At 41.0% G+C, this 18,658-nt stretch overlaps 1 protein-coding gene across 9 annotated transcripts in view; it reads left to right on the top strand.

Annotated features, from left to right (window-relative positions):
* Positions 1-18,658, top strand: part of LOC140465766 (signal transducer and activator of transcription 5B-like) — a 133,380-nt gene that overhangs the window by 3,566 nt on the left and 111,156 nt on the right. For 3 of the 9 annotated variants that reach the window (XM_072561506.1, XM_072561508.1, XM_072561502.1), the window contains exon 2: positions 12,501-12,675. The exons of the other annotated variants lie outside the window; for them this stretch is intronic. The gene's annotated coding sequence lies outside the window, so the exon portion shown is untranslated. The remainder of the gene's footprint in view (positions 1-12,500; positions 12,676-18,658) is intronic. 9 annotated transcript variants of the gene reach the window in all.

Here is an 18,658-nt window from a genome sequence, read left to right as displayed (position 1 = left end):
GAGGAAAATAGACACGTGGACATATTACAAGCAGAGATGATAAATGATACAAGCTGTCAGACACAGCAGTGAATCTGCACAGTTACTGCCTTTTGTTGTTTGAGTTCAAGTATCTCTGGACATCAGAGAGCATCTAGAAAAAAATAACAAACAGTGAAATTCACAGCTGACCATGAGGAACCTGTGTGTGAGAGCTCACAGCACAGCAGTAGGTATGTGCGTAGTCTTTAAATGTAACCTTACTGTAAATTTAGAATAGTGAGTAGAGTGGGTTCTTTCTTGATTCAATGTTTTATTGAGATCTGTCTCAATTAAATTTAAAAAGTATAAACCAGAAGTATTAAGTTATCCTGGAGTAGTGTCTTTTTTCAGAGCAATAAGACAATGCTAAGTTTTGGGTCTGCAAATTGTGAAGGAGCATAGATGGTGTTTATTAGAGTGATGTGGTCTTCCTGTCAGACGTGGGAGTTTAGGGAGAGTTCCATGTTATTGAAGGTTATGTCTGCAAGAAGTGTCTTTGGTTGCCAATTCCATCAGATTGCATGGATCAGTTGGAGTGGCAGTTATAGAGGCAATAAGGAATTTACATGAGCTGGGGGTGTGATGGGTAGTGGTTCTGGAAGAGAGAAAAGCCGCAGGTACAGTCAGTCAGGTAGGTGGGTTAACTCCAGAAAAGTTAGGAGAGGGAGACAGGTAGTGCAGGAGCATCCTGTGGCGATCTCCATCTCAAACAAATGTTTTGGAAAATGGAAGGGGCTGTCAGGGGAACATAGCATGAACAATCAAGTTTCTGATATAGAAAATGGCTCTATTGTAATGAGGGGTACATCAGGTTCCAAGCGATCGATTTTTGATAGGGGACTGTCGTGTCAGAGGTACAGACAGATGTTTCTGTGGCCAGCAGTGAGAAATCAGAATGGTGTGTTGCCTTCCTGGTGCTAGGATGAAGGCTATCTTGGATAGGGTGCATAATGTTCTCAAACAGGAGAGGGACCAGCAGGAAGTCATACACATTGGAACTAATGACATAGGAAGGGAAAAGGATGAGATTCTGAAGGGAGAATATAGAAAGTTAGGTGGGAATTTTAAAAAGGAGGTCCTTGAGGGTAGAAAGAACTGGATTACTGCCAGTGCTAGTGAGGGTAGGAACAGGACAGCAAATGAATGCCTGGATGAGGAGCTGGTGCAGGGGAGAAGCTTTCACATTTTTGGATCACTGGAATCTCTTCTGGGGTAGAAGTGCACCTGAATTGGAAGGGACTAACATACTGGCAGGGAGATATGCGAGAGCTGTTTGGGAGGATTTAAGCTAGTAAAGTGGGATGTTGGGACCCAGTGAGTTAGTGAGGAAAGTGATCGGTCTGAGACTGGTACAGTTGGGAAAAGGAGCAAGTCAAACAGTCAGGGCAGGAAAGAACAAGGTAGCCCTGATAAGCAGCATTTATTTCAATGCAAATGGCCTATCCGGGAAGGCAGATAAACTCAGGGCATGGTTAGACACATGGTTAGAAATAGCAATTACAGAGGTGTGGGTCAGGGATGGACAGAACTGGCAGCTTCATGTTCCAGCGTACAAGTGCTATTGGAAGGATAGAAAAGGGGTCAAGAGAGAAGGGGGAGTGGCATTTGATAATGAATAGCATTATGGCTGTATTTAGGATATTCCTGGGGATACATCCAGCGAAGTTATTTGGGTGGAACTAAGAAATAAGAAAGGGATGATCACCTTATTGGAATTGTATTATAGATCCCCTAATAGTCAGAGGGAAATTGAGAAACAAATTTGGAAGAAGGTCTCGGTTATCTGTAAGAATAATAGGGTGGTTGTGGCTGGGGATTTTAACTTCGCAAAAATAGATGGAGAGGAATTTAAGTGTATACAAGAAAATCTTCTGATTCATTATATGGATGTACCTACAAGAGAAGGTGCAAAACATGACCTACTCTTGGGAAATAAGGCAGGGCAGGTGACTGAAGTGTTAGTGGGGGAGCACTTTGTGGCCAGCGACCGTAGTTCTACTAGTTTTTAAAGTAGTGATGGAAAAGGATAGACCAGATCTAAAAGTTGAAGTTCTAATTTGGAGGAAGGCCATTTTTGACAGTATTAGGCACGAACTTCCAAAAGTTGATTTGGGGAGATATTTGCAGGTAAAGGAACAGCTGGAAAATGGGAAGTGTTCAGAAATGAGATAACGAGTCCAGAGGGAGTTAGAGTGAAAGGCAAGGCTGGTAGGTGTAGGAAATGCTCGATGACTAAAGAAATTGAGGGTTTGGTTAAGAAAAAGAAGGCAGCATATGTCGGGTATAGACGGGATAGATAGAGTGAATCCTTAGAGTATAAAGAAAGTAGGAGTATACTTAAAAGGCACATCAAGAGAGCAAAAAGAGGACATGAGATAGCTTTGGCAGATAGCGTTAAGGAGAATCCAAAAGGATTTTATAAGTACGTTTAAGGACAAAAGGGTAACTAGAGAGAGAATAGGACACCTCAAAGATCAGCAAGGCAGCCGATGTTTGGAACCGCAGGAGATGTGGGAGATACTAAACAAGTTAGTAATTTTTGAGAAGATTTATAGCTCAGGTTGCGGTTCTGGATGTAAGTTTGCTTGCTGAGCTGAAAGGTTCATTGTCATAAGTTTCATCACCACACTAGTAACGTTATCGGTGAGTTCCGGTAAAGTGCTTGTGCTATGTCTTTCTATTTGTGTCCTGGTTTCTTAGGGTGGGTGATGACATGATGACAAAAAGACATGACCCCCGTCACTAGTATCCTTACGTACAGACGGAGGAGGACACCACTTTGACTGGGATAGCACGTGCATCCTAGGACCAGCTAAACAGAGACACATATGAGAATTCTGAGATGCGTGGCATTCTAACTGGAACTCCATCAATAAACACATTGCTTTGGATTCCATCTACCATCCTCTGAGGAAAAAGACTGGAAATGATATCACCCAACCTACCAAACCAAGACACATGAATAGAAAGCGGGACATAACACCAGCACTTCACCAGAGATTCGCTAATGATGTTACCTAGTATGGTGATGAAATGTGTGAAAATGAACCTTCCAGCTCAGCGAGCAATCTGACATCCGGATACTGAACAAGTATTTTGTATCAGTGTTTACTGTTGAGAAGGACATGGAAAATATAGAATGTGGGGAAATAGATGCTGACATCTTGAAAAATGTCTGTATTGCAGAGAAGGTGGTGCTGAATGTCTTTAAAATACATAAATCCTCTGGACCTGATCAAGTTTGCCCTAGAACTCTGTGGGAAGCTAGGGAAGTGATTGCTGGGCTTCTTGCTGAGATTCAATAATCACAGGTGAGGTGCCAAAAGACTGGAGATTGGCTAACGTGGTGCCATTATTTAAGAAAGCTAGTAAGTAAGGAAAAGCCAAGGACTGTAGACCAGTGAGCCTGACATCAATGGTGGGCAGGTGTTTGGAGGGAATCCTAAGGGACAGGATTTACATGTATTTAGATAAGCAAGGACTGATTAGGGATGGTCAAGATGGCTTTGTGCATGGGGAATCATGTCTCATGAACTTGATTGAGTTTTTTTTTTAAGAAGTAATGAAGAGGATTGATGAGGGCACAGCGGTGGACGTAATCTATATGGAGTTCAGTAAGGTGTTCGACAAGGTTCCTCGTGGTAGACTGGCTAGCAAAGTTAGATCTCATGGAATGCAGGGAGAACTAGCCATTTGGATACAGAACTGGCTTGAAGGTAAAAGACAGGGTGGTGATGGAGGGTTGCCTTTCAGACTGGAGGCCTGTGACCAATGATGTACCACAAAGATCGGTGTTGGATCCACTACTTTTTGTTATTTATATAAATGATTTGGATGTGAACATAGGTATGATTAGTAAGTTTGCAGATGATACCAACATTGGAGGTGTAATGGATAGCAAAGAAGGTTACCTCCTGTTACAATGGGATCTTGATCAGATGGGCCAATGGGCTGAGTGGCAGATGGAGATTAATTTTGATAAATGTGAGGTGCTGCATTTTGAAAAGGCAAATTAGAGCAGGACTTATACACTTAATGGTAAGATCCTGGAGAATGTTGCTGAACAAAGAGACCTTGGACTGCAGGTTCATAGCTCCTTTGAAAGCGAAGTTGCAAGTAGATAGTGAAGAAGGCGTTTGGTATGCTTTCCTTTTATTGGTCAGAGCATTAAGTATAAGAGTTGTGAGGTCATGTTGTGGCTGTACAGGACAATGGTTAGGCCACTTTTGGAATATTGCATGCAGTTCTGATCTCCCCCCTATTGGAAGGCTATTGTGAAAATTGAAAGGGTTCAGAAATGATTGACAGGGATGTTGGAGGATTTGAGCTATAGGGAGAGGCTGAATAGGTTGGAGTTTTTTATTTGGAATGTTGGTGGCTAAGGGGTTACCTTAGAGGTTTATAAAATCATGAGGGACATGGATGGGATAAATAGACAAGATCTTTCCCTTGGGTTGGGCAGAGTCCAGAACTAGAGGGCATAGATTTAAGGTGAGAGGGGAAAGGTTTAAAAGGGACTCAAGGGACAAACTTTTCATGTAGAGGGTGGTGCGTGTATGGAATGAGCTGCTGGAGGAAGTGGTGGAGACTGGTACAGCTGCAACATTTAAAAGGCATCTGGATGGGTATATGGATAGGAAGGGTTTAGAGCAATATGGGCTAAGTGCTGGCGAATGAGAATCTGATTAGGTTAGGATACCTGGCCGACATGAATGGGTTGGACCGAAGGGTCTGTTTCTGTGCTGTGCATCTCTATAACTCTGACTGTAAGTCAAAAAGGAAGAAGTCTCCCTGAACTAATTAGGATTAAAACATCCAGTGACCATATGGAATTGAAATTAATTTTTAGAGTTATAGAGATGTACAGCACAGAAACAGATCCTTTGGTCCATGCTGACCAGATGTCCGATTAAAAAAATATAGCAGTGGAGAAACAAATGGGGCTGCAAGTTGTCATGTTACTTGGACCTGAACACCTTCACCTCAGGATATTGAAAGAGATTTCTGCTTTGGATGCATTGGTGATCATCTTTCAAAATTCTGTTAGGACTGAAATGAAGGGGAGTTTCTTTGCTTGAAGTGTGGCAATCCTTTGGAATCATCTACCCCAGAGGGCTATGGCAACTCTGTCATCAATTTTGAGAAAGAGTGATTGATAGATTCAGTAGATGCTAATGGCATCGAGGGATAGAGGATGAAGCAGAAGTATTGTATTGAGGTAGATGATCAGCCACGATGTAGAATGATGGAGCAGGCCTAAAGGAACTGAATGACTTATTTGTATTTCGATGTTATCGAGTTTAAAAAACAAGATCTCAAAGGTAATAACCTGTATTTTTGCCCATATCATGTACATTGGAGCAAACAAAGATGTGCATGTTAAGTGGATCCCTGTGCTAATTTGCCCATAGTGTCCAGAGATGTTCAGGATAGGTGGATTAGTCATGGGATACACACCATTGTGGGAATGGGGTGGATCTGGCTGGAATGCTCTTTGGAGGGTTGGTATAGACTCGGCGGTCCAAGTAGCCTGCTTCCCCACTACATGGGTTTTCTGTCCTGTCAGGAGAATTACTGCATGCCTAAAGAGTTGCTATGGGAAAGATTATTTCATTTAATGGGGCAGTTGCCCAGTTCTAGAATAAGAAGGAGCTGTTGGACAAATTCCATCTGAACCAGGATGACACCAGTGTCTTTGTGGAAAGGTAAATAAGGCGATTGCAAAAGCTTTAAACTAGTCATGGGTGGCTGATGGGTTAATCTAAAGAAATGCAAGCAGCCTAAATGTGAAGGAAATAGGGAGCGTGAGCATAGGAAAGAATATATTCAAGAAAGATCACTTATAGCAAAGGAATGTGAGTCCAAAAATGTGTTTTAAACATGAAATAAGGAAATGCCTTCTCCAGTGGACCTCAGCATTACAGATACCATATTCAGCCAATTCAGTTCACTCCACATGATATCAAGAAATGGCTGGAGATACTGGATGCAGTGGTTATGGACCCTGGCAATAATACTGAAGCTCTAGAACTTGCTGCTCCCTAGCCAAGCTGTTCCAAAGACCTAAGGAAACAATTGAGAATTAGGAATTGTGCAATTATGAAGTCATTGGTAGCAGAGAAAAGCAGGATATGAGATAATATTAGGAAAGGAGTTTTTAAAAAAAGACACCACCAGACTGTAATGTTCAAGAAGCTGGCTCATCATCACTTTCGGAAAAGGCAATTAGGGTTGGGCAATAAATGCTAAACTTGCCAGCAATATCTACATCCTGAAAAAGAAAATCAGGAAGGGAAAGAGGAACAAGAAATTAAATGATTGAGGAGCAGAAAGCAAAAGTAAAGTTTGACAGGAACATCAGTAAAAATGTGGAAGGTGAGATGGAAGTAGGAAGATTAAAGAATAGACAGGATGATTGCCCAAGTAACATTGGACAGATGGCAGAAATATTAAGTAATTGTTTCAATTGGGTTTTCATTAGGAATCCAGAAGACATCGGCATGATATTGAATGATAAGATGAGTAGTTGAGGTAAGTGCATTTAAAATAAGAACAAAGAATATATTGAATAAACTATTCAAATTTAGAAGATAAGGCACCTAATGTGGATTGATGGCATCCATTCATTTTAAAAATAACTTAACAAAGAGGCAGTAGAGGCATTACTAGAAATGTATGTAATGTTTTTAGGAAAAGGTGTAGAGCCTGGGGATTGGAGGAGAGAACTTTATTAATAGATTTTAGAGGAATAGAACACTGTGCGTTAAATGGACATATCAGCTTGCCTTTGATAAATGATGGAAAAAATGTAAAGAAGGATTTCAAAAGAAAATGAAATTTTGTATTCTTTAATAATCACTAAGGTACAATTGCTTATCATCTATTTCCAGGCCAGGAAGCTGGTAAAAAGTTATGTATCCTATGTTAGTAATTTTGTTCACATATATATGCTAGAAGGCAAAATTTTTATTCTTTTGGATGTGAGCAATTCTGGCAGTGTCAGCATTTGCTGCTTATTCTTAATTCACCCTGATGGTGAGCTGCCTTGTTGAAACTCTGCAGTCAGTCTGGTTTTGTGTGGATCCAGAGTGCTGTTAGTAAGAGTTCCAGGATTTAGATCCAGAGATATTGAAAGAACATCACTATAGTTTCAAGTCAGGATGGTTTCGAGTGGAATTTGCAAGTAGTGGTGTTCCTATGACTGCTGCAGGCTTTGAAAGAACTGTCAAAGGAGCCTTGGTGAGTCACATTGCATATCATCTATGATACACATTGCTGCCACAGTGCATTGGTGGTGAATTGGATGCTGATTAAGTGAACTACTTTGCCCTGAATGGTGTTCATGTTAAGTGTTGCATGTCTAGGCAGGTGTCGAGTATTCTTTCATGTGCCTGACTTGTACTTTGTAGGAGTGGATAGACCTTTGTAAAATCAAGATATGAGTTAATCTGGTGAATAATTCCTTGTGCCTGGCCTTCTCTTGTCGCCACACTATTTGTATGGCTGGTTTATTCAATTTGTGGTCAGTGATACCCCCAAGGTGTAGATGCTGAGGTATTCAGCAATAATAATACCGTTGAATATCAAGGGAGGTAGTTGGGTTCTGGATTGTTAAACATGCACATGCCTGGTACTTATGTGCAGCAGATTTAATTTGTTACTACTTAGTCAAGTGTGTATGATGTCCCTGTCTTGCTGCATGTGATTATGAATTAAATCTTCATCTGAGGTGGTACAAATGGCACTGCACATTACCGTCATCATCAAATATACCCACTTCAGACTTTTTCTGACACTTAATGATTAAGGCAGACTGTCACCTCATAAGGTGGATAGTTGGACATATTTTTTATGTGCAAGACATAGCTGGGAAATTTTCCACATTGCCAGTAAATACTAGTGTTATAGCTATATATGAGCAGCTTGACTCGGTGTACAGCCAGTTTAAGAAACAGCTCTTCAGAAGCATTACAAGTGTTGGGGCCAAAAACAACAGTAGAAGTGAATGACTTTCTCTCATCTCTTGAGCTCCTCTGCTCAAAATTTTACAAACTTGTGATTTTACCTAAAGTTTGTGATGAGAAACAATCGTTTGGTATTGCCTGGTTGTTTTTAACAAAATGGCTAATTTGAACTTATAATTGAAGTCAGTGGAAAGGAGGATTAGGTGAGGTATTTAACAGCACCATTTCACAACCCTGCTTCCTAACGGTGAGATTTCACCATCACTAACCACCCCCCAACCCAGATTGTCAGGAAAATTGAAGGTTGATAAGTCTCCGGGACCTGATGGCCTGCATCCCAGGATACTGAAGGAGGTGGCTCGGGAAATCGTGGATGCGCTGGTGATTATTTTCCAGAGTTCAATAGAATCGGGGTCGGTTCCTGAGGATTGGAGGGCGGCTAATGTTGTGCCACTTTTTAAGAAGGGTGGGCGGGAGAAAGCAGGAAATTATAGACCAGTTAGTCTGACCTCAGTGGTGGGAAAGATGCTGGCGTCGATTATAAAGGATGAAATTACGGCACATCTGGATAATAGTAACAGGATAGGACAGAGTCAGCATGGATTTATGAAGGGGAAATCATGCTTGACTAATCCTCTTGAATTTTTTGAGGATGTAACTCGGAAGATGGACGAGGGAGATCCAGTGGATGTAGTGTACCTGGATTTTCAGAAAGCTTTTGATAAAGTCCCACACAAGAGGTTAGTGAGTAAAATTAGGGCGCACGGGATTGGGGGCAAAGTACTAGATTGGATAGAGAATTGGTTGGATAATAGGAAACAAAGGGTAGTGATTAACGGCTCCATTTCGGAATGGCAGGCAGTGACCAGTGGGGTACCGCAGGGATCCGTGCTGGGACCGCAGCTTTTTACAATATATGTAAATGATATAGAAGATGGTATCAGCAATAACATTAGCAAATTTGCTGATGACACAAAGCTAGGTGGTAGGGTGAAATGTGATGAGGATGTTAGGGGATTACAGGGTGACCTGGACAAGTTAGGTGAGTGGGCAGATGCATGGCAGATGCAGCTTAATGTGGATAAATGTCTGGTTATCCACTTTTTGGTGGCAAGAACAGGAAGGCAGATTACTACCTCAATGGTATCAAATTAGGTAAAGGGGCTGTTCAGAGAGATCTGGGTGTTCTTGTCCACCAGTCAATGAAGGCAAGCATGCAGGTACAGCAGGTCGTGAAGAAGGCTAATAGCATGCTGGCCTTCATAACAAGAGGGATTGAGTATAGAAGCAAAGAGGTGCTTCTGCAGCGGTACAGGGCCCTGGTGAGACCACACCTGGAGTACTGTGTACAGTTCTGGTCTCCAAATTTGAGGAAAGACATTCTGGCTATTGAGGGAGTGCAGCGTAGGTTCACGAGGTCAATTCCTGGAATGGCAGGATTGCCTTACACGGAAAGACTGAAGCGACTGGGCTTGTATACCCTTGAGTTTAGAAGACTGAGAGGGGATCTGATTGAAACGTATAGGATTATGAAAGGACTGGACACTCTGGCAGGAGGGAACATATTTCCGTTGATGGGGGAGTGCCGAACCAGAGGACACAACTTAAAAATACGGGGTAGACCATTTAGGACAGAGATGAGGAGAAACTACTTCACCCAGAGAGTGGTGGCTGTGTGGAATGCTCTGCCCCAGAGGGCAGTGGAGGCCCAGTCTCTGGATTCATTTAAGAAAGAATTGGATAGAGCTCTTAAAGATAGTGGAGTCAAGGGGTATGGAGATAAGGCTGGAACAGGATACTGATTAGGAATGATCAGCCATGATCATATTGAATGGCGGTGCAGGCTCGAGGGCAGAATGGCCTACTCCTGCGTCTATTGTCTATTGTCTATTGTCTTGCAGTTTAATTTCAATTGAATCAACTTAGAAAATGAAGTAAAACATGTCTGTATTGGCTTTTTATCCATTTTTGGCATAGGATTTAAAATCATGCAGAACAACTCCTCTGTTTTGATGCAACAATCCTCAAACTAAGCTCATGCTCAATCTTCATATGGTAAACCAATAACTTAATGCACTGTTTCTTTCATGTGAATGTAAGTACTATAACTCTCTACCATTTCTTTTGTTCACATTCATTTACTGATTAATAAGTGATGTTCTTCGTACTGAAACTGTCGTCTGAAGAAAGTTGTATGAAGGCACATCAGGAATGAAAACTTAATTTTGTTTGTCTTTTTGATCTCTAAGCATGTAATAAATTACCTAGTACTTGATCTCCCATTGTTCATTGCTATGAAAATTTTATTTTCCTGACGCTGTCTGAGCCTTGAATATTTGCATATTTTATTTTTATTTCCTACTTTTGGTATCTGTAGCATTTGGCTTTTATATATTTTTTAAAAAATCTTATTTTCTTTTGTGCTTCAGCCCAAATTTGTTTATATACCTTTAAAAATATATACAGTCAGTTCTGCTTTGATGCACAAATTGGCTTTAATGAGATTGAAGAATTTAGACCATTATTTACAGCGAACTTTCCTTACCTGTGTTGGCCATAATGCGATTCTGGCCCATTAGTTTAAATGACATGGTTATGGTACAATTTTCTTAGAACATGAGATCTCACGACAATAGAACTATTGCATTATATCAGAACTGATTGTAGTTTTCTTTTACCCAGGGAAAAGCCAAAGAAAGTTACAATACAGGGGAATTTAGTGGTTCTTGTACATAGATCTCAGAAAGCTAGCTTACAAGTTCAGTAGGTAGTAGGAAAGGCAGATATAATGTTGGCTGTTTAGTTTAAAGAGAAGTCAATTAAAACTACTCAAAGCACTAGTTAGATCAAACCTAGCATACAGTTTTAGTCCCCTTGTCTAAGGAATGATATACTGGCAATGAGAAGAATGAGAGGTGACTTTATTAATTCTTGGGCGGCTTGACAGGGTGGAAATTGAGATTGTCGGACAACCTAGAGTCGATGGGCATAATCTAAGAGTAAGGTGTCACTTGTTTAATACTGAGGTGAGGAGGAATTTCTTCTGAGGGTAGTTACTATGAAAACTTCAACGCAGAAGGCTGTGGAAGCTGGTTCAGTAAGTACATTCAAGGCTGAGAGATTTTTAAAAGCAGGGAACTGAGGGTTATGGGAAAAGGCAGGGAAATATAATTGAGGATTATCAGATGAGCCATGATCTCATTGGAGCAGACAGTAGCTGAATGGCCTATCTCTTCAACGTCTTATGGTCTTTCACTGTTGGCATCGCTGATATTCTTAATTGTGCAGAAGGTTGTTAAATCTTTAAATTTTCTTTGTGAAGCAGACTGCACATGGCTGCTAGAAGTGTGCTTGACTAGTGTATGGTATAATGTACTCTAATTTCTGTGGACTTTGCTATTCAGGCTAAATATATCAGCATCACAAAAGCACATTTAATTATCTTACTGCCTCGATCAGTCATGAATGTTTCTTATCTTTTCATTGCCAGTTTTGTTTTCTAGCTCTTTTCAAGGTAATTCAGTTTTGCGAGACTTAACATTTACCAGGCAAATATAATTTGTCATAACTGTCTAATTCTATTACTAAACTCAAATCTTTTTAGAAAACTATTGCAGCATTTCCTGACTTTACTGATTTTTGTGTATTTGAATATCCATGGCAAATTTGACATGTTTGCATTGCTTAGAATATCTTTCTAATTAATGGACTTGAGAAGTTGAGACACTTATGAAAATTATTTTCTATTTTGCTCTCAATTTGACACTGCATTCAATGTATTTAATTTTGCTATTTTCTAATTTTTTCTTATAGAGGATTCTGGTGTTTTGCAGGGGACACTTCTGTATCAACACACAAACCAAAGTCAGCTAATGTGTATGATGCACATGATTTTAGTTCACGTAGCATTTTGACTATTAAAATAATTTTAATATCAATGTACATTGACCTTTGGTTGTTTTGAAAGGTATTAACATTTATAAGGTGTTTCTTTAAGTGCATTTTTGTTTTTGGAATCTGTTCATGTTACTACATTACTCGTGATGAGATTCAAAGCAGCAAAGCTTATTGAATATAAATTGACATTCATGATATTTACGTATTTAGGTTTTCTTAGGAAGTTTCATGCTTCTGCAATTGGGCCATTCTGCTGATGAACAGAACTGTGAACTTTGCTCTTTTGACTAATAGGCAAAAGGTCTATTATTCTTGTACTCTTCGAATTATAGATGAGCTGTGATCTTAAATGGAGTTTTGCAGATGACTCCATTGAAAAGTAAGAGTTAACTCAAGTTTTACTTGATCACAAAAGTTGGTAATCGGTCCTCCATGCATGCAAAAATGAATGAATGATCCAGCATCTGTTTAATGTAATCATATAGAATTTGTAATCTATACATACGTACATGAGATTTGATCTGTCATTTTGAAGTTCCATGCATCAGTCTCAAGATGGCTGCAGTTCTGTGGGCTGGAAAAACTGATGAATTACCCCACCATGTTCATTTTGTGCAGATCAAGACCAATTTTGATACAAGTGCAGAATGTGGGGAAACCCAGCAAGTCTGGCGGCATCTGTGGAGAGGGAGAAAGAGTTTCAAGTCCAATTATGACTGATAACTTGGCCATTAGGATTATCGCTGCTTCGCTGAAGTATTCAGCTGGAAGCCTGGATTGATTTATTGAACAGGTGATGTGATTGTTTGCATATTTATAATACAAATTTAAGAATTGGCTTGTTTTGAATTGGATAGTAAAACCCCTGAGCCTTCCACATTGTTCTAAGTATCTATATGTAAAATGTCTTGTCCATATGGTTGAGAAATCCAGCTCTATCTGTTGTTTTCTGCAACCCTGTCCAAGTTATAAGTTCAGTAAATCATGAGATAATGGATCAGTGTGGAATTAAACACTTTTATGTTAAGTAAGGAAGAATCCCAACATGCTTGTGACAATTAGAGCCATAATTTGAAATGAAGAAAGCTATCTTTGATATGTATATTGTCAGTAAGTGTTTAATTGAACAGGTGATTTTAAAACTCCAGTGCATTAATTTTGTTCTTTCAATCAGTAATAGATTACTTTCTATAGTTCTGTTTCTCTCTCCACAGATGCTGCCAGACTTGCTGGGTTTCCCCGTATTCTGCACTTGTATCAGAATTGGTCTTTATCTGCACAAAATAAAGGAGTGGGGTAATTCGTCAGTTTTTCCAGTCCACAGAACTGCAGCCATCTTGAGATGGACACATGAAACTTCAAAATGATAGATCAAACCTCATGTACAGATGTTTACACCACAGATTCTATATGATTGCATTAAACAGATGCTGAATCATTCTTTAAATTTTGCATGCATCGAGGACTGCCAATTTTTTTGATCAAGTAAAATCTGTGTGAATTATTTTTCAATTGCATTCTATGGAGTAATTTGCATGGTCCGTGATAACTTGGTATATCGTCTATCGCTGCCCTTGCAAACTTCTACCAAAGACCAGGCTTCTTTTGCTGTTCCTTTTGTCCACCAGTATTCTTTCCATGGCATTCCCAATCGCTAAATCTTATGGTTATCTCGACTCTGATCTGCTCATGGCATTGCTGAAGAACCAGTACTATGGCTGACAAATTTAAAGATACTCTCTCCTTTCCTATCTCTAAACATTTAACAGCTCTTTGTATTTCAATTCCATAACTGTCCAAATTTTGATCCAATTTTTTTGACAAAATCTAGGTTCCTCATGGTAGTTTCATGGAACCTGTAGATACTGACCTCTCGCTATGTCCACTTGACTTACCTTTTTTTTAGGATAATAGAATCTTGCAGGAGAGGTTTGGATTATTTGGCCCCCATATGTCTGTCCCTCGTGGAATGAATTATCCAATGAATCCCATTTGCTGTCTTTTTTATTTATTCACAGGATGAAGGTGTTGCTGGCTACCCAGCGTTTATTAACCATCCTAATTGCACAGAAGACAATTAAGAGCCAATCACATTGGTGTGGGTCAGCGGTTCCCTTAGAGTCAGAGAGATATACAGCTCGGGAACAGACTCTTCGGTCATACTTGTCCATGCTGACTAGATATCCCAATCTAAACTAGTCCCACTTGCCAGCACTTGGCCCATATTCCTCCAAACCCCACCTATTTATGTACCCATCCAGATGCCTTTTAAATGTTGCAATTGTACCAGCCTCCACCACATCCTCTGGCAGCTCATTCCATACACGTACCACCCTCTGTGTGAAAAAGTTGCCCCTTAGGTCTCGTTTATATCTTTCCCCTCTCACCCCAAACCTATGCCCTCTAGTTCTGGACTCCCTGACCCCAGGGAAAAGACTGTCTATTTATCTTATCCATGCTTTCGGCGCGCCGTCCCTTCATCACCTGTCACAATCACCTGATGGAGAAGCAGCGCTCTGAAAGCTAGTGTGTTTCCAATTAAACCTGTTGGACTATAACCTGGTGTTAAAAACAATGACTGCAGATGCTGGAAACCAGATTCTGGATTAGTGGTGCTGGAAGAGCACAGCAGTTCAGGTAGCATCCAACGAGCAGCGAAATCGACGTTTCGGGCAAAAGCCCTTCAGGAATAAAGACAGTGAGTCTGAAGTGTGGAGAGATAAGCTAGAGGAGGGTGGGGGTGGGGAGAGAGTAGCATAGAGTACAATGGGTGAGTGGGGGAGGAGATGGTGATAGGTCAAGGAGGAGAGGGTGGAGTGGATAGGTGGAAAAGGAGATAGGCAGGTCGGACAAGTCAAGGAGACAGTACTGAGGTGGAAGTTTGAAACTAGGGTGAGGTGGGGGAAGGGGAAATGAGGAAGCTGTGGAAGTCCACATTGATGCCCTGGGGTTGAAGTGTTCCGAGGTGGAAGATGAGACGTTCTTCCTCCAGGCGTCTGGTGGTGAGGGAGCGGCGCTGAAGGAGGCCCAGGACCTCCATGTCCTCGGCAGAGTGGGAGGGGGAGTTGAAATGTTGGGCCACGGGGCGATGTGGTTGATTGGTGCGGGTGTCTTGGAGATGTTCCCTAAAGCGCTCTGCTAGGAGACGCCCAGTCTCCCCAATGTCGAGGAGACCACATCGGGAGCAACGGATACAATAAATGATATTAGTGGATGTGCAGGTAAAACTTTGGATGTGGAAGGCTCTTTTAGGGCCTTGGATAGAGGTGTGAGGGAGGAGGTGTGGGCACGTGTTGAGCCTGGCTTGATCAAGGTTTCCCATGTTGATATGCATTTGCTTAATTAGTCAAGTGTACTCAGACCTGTCAATGAGTCTCTCTTCCTCTGCAAACTTTTGCCATTTTATTGTTGCTTATCTAATTAAGGACATGTGGCATTTTTATAATTTTAATACCAAATTCTGTATAAAGACAGCTTGTTTGCAGCAATAAGGGGAGTATCCTGAGAGAGCTCTTAAGGGTAAGAGCTGGCGCCGCTACTCTGCTAATGGTTTTAGAACCTTAGCTCAAGCCTGGCTTGTAGGTATCTGTTATAGTGTAACATTGCCATTGGAAAATAAAGGTAATAATTTATACTAAACTGTCTAAGAGTTTTATATTCCAAACTACCACAGAATACTATCACTGGGATGAACCAATAGAGTCTTACAGGTTGACTCCATCAGGGATTCCCTGAGCCATCTCGAATAGATACTTTAACACCTCCTGATTTCCCTCTTAAGTATACTCCTACTGCCTTTATACTCTTTAAAGGACTCACTTGATTTATTCTGTCTATATGTGACATATGCTTCCTTCGTTTTCTTAACCAAACCCTCAATTTCTTTAGTCATCCAGCATTCCCCATACCTACCAGCATTTCCTTTCGCCCTAACAGGAATATACTTTCTCTGGGCACTTGTTATCTCATTTCTGAAGGCTTCCCATTTTCTAGTCGTCCAACATCTGCCCCCAATCAACTTTTGAAAATTCTTGCCTAATAGCGTCAAAATTGGCCTTCCTACAAATTAGAACTTCAGCTTTTTAGACCTGGTTTATCCTTTTCCACTAATAGAAACTAATAGAATTATGGTCACTGGCCCCAAAGTATTGCCCCATTGACACCTCAGTCACCTGCCCCTGCCTTATTAGCTAAGAGTTGATCAGGTTTTGCACCTTCTGTAGTAGGTACATCCACATACTGAATCAAACATTTTCTTGTACGCAATCATCAAATTCCTCTCCATCTAATCACTTAACACTATGGCAGTCCCAGTCTATGTTTAGAAAGTTAAAATCCACCATCATAACCATCCTATTATTCTTACTGATAACTAAAATCTCCTTTACAAGTTTGTTTCTCAATTTCCCGCTGACTATTAGGGGATCTATAAATACAATCCCGTTTTCTTATTTCTCAGTTCCGCCCAAATAACTTGCCTGGATGTATTTCCAGGTATACCCTCCCTCAGAACAGCTGTAACACCATCTCCTATCAAAAACACCACTTCCCATCCTCTCTCACCTCCCTTTCTTGCCTTCCTGTAGCGTTTGTAGCCTGGAACATTAAGCTGTCAATCCTGCCCATACCTAAGCCATGTTTCTGTAATTGCTTATGATATCCCAGTCCCATGTTTGTAACCAAGCCCTGAGTTCATCTGCCTTCCCTGTTAGGCCTCTTGCATTGAAATAAACGCAGTTTAATTTATCAGTGCAACTTGTTGTCTGCTTTGACCTGCCTGCCCTGACTTTGACTCGCTTCTTTTCTCAACTGTACCAGTCTCAGATTGATCTCTTTCCTCACTATCTCCCTGGGTCCCATCCTCCCACCTATGTAGCTTAAATCTTCCCAAGCAACTCCACAGAATCTCCCTGCCAGTATGTTAGTTCTCTTCCAATTCAGGTGCAATCTGTCCTTCTTGTACAAGTCACTTCTACTCCAGAAGAGATTCCAGTGATCCAAAAATGTGAATCTTTCTCTCACGCACCAGCTCCTCAGCCATGCATTCATTTGCTCTATCTTCCTATTCCTACCCTCACTAGCACCGGGAGTGTTCCAGATATTAGTACTCATGAGGACCTCCTTTTTTTAAATTCCTGCCTAAAATTTTATATTCTCCCTTCAGCATCTCATCCTTTTTTTTCCTTCCTATGTTATTGGTTCCAGTGTGTACAATGACCTTCTACTGGGCCTTTTTCCCCCTTGAGAACATTCTGTACCCTCTCTAAGACAGCGTTGATCCTGGCATCAGGGTGGCCACAGACATTCTGATTTCTCTATGCTGGCCACAGAAACATCTGTCTATGCCTCGGACTAGAGAGTCCCTAACACAATTGATCTCTTGGAACCTGCCATACCCGTCATTGCATTAGAGCCAATCTCGATACCAGAAACTTAATGTTCATGCTACATTCACCTGGAGAGTCCATCGCCACCTATGTTTTCCAAAACAGCATACTTGTTTGAAATGGGGATAGCCACAGAAGACTCCTGCACTACCTGGCTACCTCACTTACCGTTCCTGGAGTTTACCCATCTATGTAACTGTATCTGCGACTTTTCTTCCTTCCTATAATTGCCATCCATCACACCCCCTTGCTCTTGTAAGTTCCTCATTGCCTCTAACTGTTAGTCCATCCGATCCATTTGGTCTGATAGGATTTGCAACCAATGGCATTTATTGTAGATACAAGCCTCAGTAACCTGTAAACTCTCCCTAAACTCCCACATCTGACAAGAAGAGCATATCACTCTACTTAGGGCCATTTTTGCTGCTTCCAACCTACAGACCCAGAAAATAGCACCATCTTATTCCTCTACAAAACACTGCTCCAGGCTAACTTAATACTTATGGCTTATATTTTTAAGTTTAATCAAGAGACATATCTCAGTGCAACATATAATCAAGAAAGAACCCACTCTACTCACTGTTGTAGATTTATAGCAAGGGTCTACTTAAAACTATTCACTTATTTGTTTCTGTACTGTGACCTCTCCCAAACAGGTTCCTCCAAAATCAGTTGTGAATTTCACGGTTAAGTTATCCTAGATGCACTTCGATATGCAGCAGTATGTCAATTCAAACAGCAAAGGCAGTAAATGCGCAGGTTCACTACTGTGTCAGTTAGCAGTGTGGGTCTCGCTGTCGCTCTCGCGCACGCACTGACCTGACCATGTGCTGCCTATTGTCGGTCCCTCTCCCTTGTAAAAGTGCCATTGTTTTGACTTTTGCTGATGTTAGTCCATCAGATGAGGTTTTCAGCAATCACTAATGGATTTGTGGTCTTCATTATACTTCTAATTCCAGATTTTTATTGGATTCAAATTCCACCATCTGTTGTGATGCGATTCGAATCTGGGACCCCACAATATTATCTGGGTCTCTGATTAGCAGTCTAGTGAAAATACCACTAGCTATTCCCTCCCCACGTTTAAGTTTCTGGTATCGAGATTGGCTCTAATGCAATGAGGGGTATGGCAGGTTCCAAGAGTTCTTTTGCAAATTACTTTATAACTGTAACTCTGGTCTCCAATTGCCAGAAGTTCAGACATATTATGATGTATATTTGGGACAGGCGAGCCTTGAATCCAGACTTCTTGGCAAAGTTATGGAGACTGCCACTGCACCAAAAAAGCCCTTTTAATAGGAAACCATTTTAAACAGTATAAGATTACTGCCATTGGTAATTATGTGAATTTAATAAGAACATCATGTTGGGAAGTCATGACTTATGGTT

The sequence above is a fragment of the Chiloscyllium punctatum genome, chromosome 42, assembly GCF_047496795.1.
Source record: "Chiloscyllium punctatum isolate Juve2018m chromosome 42, sChiPun1.3, whole genome shotgun sequence".
NCBI classification, from domain to species: domain Eukaryota; kingdom Metazoa; phylum Chordata; class Chondrichthyes; order Orectolobiformes; family Hemiscylliidae; genus Chiloscyllium; species Chiloscyllium punctatum.
This window is presented reverse-complemented; position numbering and strand designations above follow the sequence as displayed.